The sequence below is a fragment of the Nicotiana attenuata genome, chromosome 1 (assembly GCF_001879085.1).
Source record: "Nicotiana attenuata strain UT chromosome 1, NIATTr2, whole genome shotgun sequence".
Taxonomy (NCBI): domain Eukaryota; kingdom Viridiplantae; phylum Streptophyta; class Magnoliopsida; order Solanales; family Solanaceae; genus Nicotiana; species Nicotiana attenuata.
The window spans coordinates 38,446,131-38,449,025 of NC_031989.1; positions in this window are offsets into that span (position 1 = coordinate 38,446,131).

The following is a 2,895-nucleotide window of genomic DNA, read 5'->3' on the forward strand; positions in this document are numbered from 1 at the left end:
GAACAGTTGAGAAAGATACCCGGCACAGATCTCATTGCTATCGTTACTAATCCACTCAGATGAGCATCGCCAGGCATTGCTGAAAATTTTGAATGAAGCCCATGTTCCTGATAAGATTTCTGTGAACCATCTAGAGAAAATAGCAAACAAGATTTTTGAAGTCAACAGGGTTACATTTTCTGATGATGAGCTGCCTTTGGAAGGCACTGAGCATAATAGAGCACTCTACCTCACGGTGAAATGTGAAGACTCTGTGGTCACCCGGGTGCTGGTTGACAACGGGTCCAGTGCAAACATCTGCCCTCTCTCCACCCTGGAAAAGTTAAAAGTGGACAGTGAGAGAATCCACAAGAATAGTATTTGCGTGCGAGGATTTGATGGAGGAGGAAAGGACACAGTTGGGGATATAGTGTTGGAACTGACGATAGGTCCGGTTGAATTTACGATAGAGTTCCAGGTGCTCGACGTGGCTGTCTCTTACAATCTCCTGCTAGGCCGACCCTGGATCTATGCAGCAAAAGCAGTGCCATCTACCTTGCACCATATAGTTAAATTCGAGTGGGACAAGCAAGAGATTGTGGTGCATGGGGAAGATAGTTCGTGTACTCTAGGTGGTGCCATTGTGCCTTTCATAGAAGCTGAGGATGACAAAGGCCTATGGTTTATCAAGTCTTTGATATGGTATCGGTTGAAAAGATCCCGGAAGGGGAGTGTATTCCTGTGCCAAAGGTAGCTGCTGCATCCGTCATGGTTGCGTCGGAAATGCTGAAGAACGGATTTGTACCTGGAAAAGGCTGGGGTGCTTCTTTGCAAGGCATCATACAGCCGGTATCCCTTCCTGAAAACCTGGATACTTTTGGTTTAGGCTTCAAGCCCACTGCTGCAGACATAAGGCGAGCTAGAAAGATGAAAAAGAAAGCATGGACCCTTCCAAAAGCTATTCCCCGCCTTTCCCGTTCCTTTGTCAGGCCTGGTACTAAGAAGCGCCTAGCAACAGCAATGCCCAGTTGTGTGATTGATCCCGACAAGGAGCTGATCGAGAGGTTTGAAAAGTTGTTTGATGAGGTGAATGTGTTGGAGGCCGGAGAAGGTCTAAGCAAGGCAAATGTTCAGTTCGTGGGGCCCCAAGCAAAGCTTAACAATTGGGAAGCAACTCCCCTTCCTACCCGGAGGGAGTCTTGGTAGTTAGTTTTGATTTCCTTTCAGTTTAATCTGGATTATTTCCAAGGTTGTAATTCGGATGCTATGTTCTGTCCGTTTGGATGAGTTAAACCTTGTTATCTTAAATGTTAATGAAATGCAATTTTCCTCCTTTTTCATTCCTGATAGTTTTCATTTTGTCTTTCTTTTCCTTCTTGTACAGTCCCTTTTACGCTGGTTTCAGTGATGTGTCATGCATGAGGAGTCTTCGGCACAGTCTTAAATGCCAATCTAACTCCGAAATACAAGAAATTGAGTGTGATGACGAAATGGAATATGATGATGAGGAAGCTTTTGAGGAAATCAGTAAAGAATTAAGCCATTTTGAAGAAAAACCCAAACCTAATCTGAATGACACAGAGGCAATCAATTTAGGGGATCAGGAGAATGTACGGGAAACGAAAATAAGTGTCCATTTGGAACCTCAGCTCAGAGAAGAGATAATTAAAGCATTATTTGAGTATAAAGATGTTTTTGTGTGGTCATATGACGATATGCCTGGTTTAAGCACTGATTTGGTGGTCCACAAATTGCCCACCGACCCAGCATGCCCTCCTGTCAAGCAGAAGCTAAGGAAATTTAAAACAGACATTAGTGTGAAAATCAAAGAAGAGGTCACCAAGCAGTTTGAGGCAAAGGTCATCCGGGTCACGCGGTATCCCACCTGGTTAGCCAATGTTGTGCCTGTGCCAAAGAAGGATGGAAAGACCAGAGTGTGCGTAGATTACCGTGATCTCAATAAAGCGAGTCCAAAGGACAACTTCCCACTGCCGAACATCCATACATTGATTGACAATTGTGCCAAACATGAGATTGGTTCCTTCGTGGATTGTTATGCGGGCTATCATCAGATTTTGATGGATGAGGAGGATGCAGAAAATACGGCATTCATCACGCCTTGGGGAACGTATTGTTATAGGGTCATGCCATTCGGGTTGAAGAATGCCGGGCAACATACATGAGGGCGATGACCACCATGTTCCATGACATGATACATCGGGAAAGTGAGGTCTATGTAGACGACGTGATCATAAAGTCGAGGAAACAATGTGACCATGTCAAGGACTTGAGGAAATTTTTCCAGAGGCTCCGCAGGTACAACCTCAAGCTTAATCCAACGAAGTGTGCGTTTGGAGTCCCATCTGGGAATTTGTTAGGGTTTGTGGTAAGTCGACGCGGTATTGAGTTAGACCCGTCCAAGATCAAAGCCATTCAGGAGCTACCGCCGCCAAGGAACAAGAAAGAGGTGATGAGTTTGCTTGGCAGGTTGAATTATATCAGCAGGTTCATTGCCCAGCTCACAACGACTTGCGAGCCCATCTTTAAGCTGCTAAAGAAAGATGCTGCGGTCAGATGGACGGATGAATGTCAACCAGTGTTTGACAAGATTAAGGAGTATTTGGCTAGTCCACCTGTGCTGGTCCCGCCGGAGCCGGGAAGACCCTTGATCCTTTATCTGACAGTTTTGGATAACTCTTTTGGTTGTGTACTAGGGCAGCATGACATCACAGGAAAGAAAGAACAGGCGATTTACTACCTCAGCAAGAAGTTCACATCGTATGAGGTGAAGTACACTCAACTTGAGAGGACGTGTTGTGCCTTAACCTGGGTAGCGCAGAAGTTGAAACATTACTTGTCATCATATACCACCTATCTCATCTCTCGGTTAGACCCGTTGAAGTACATTTTTCAGAA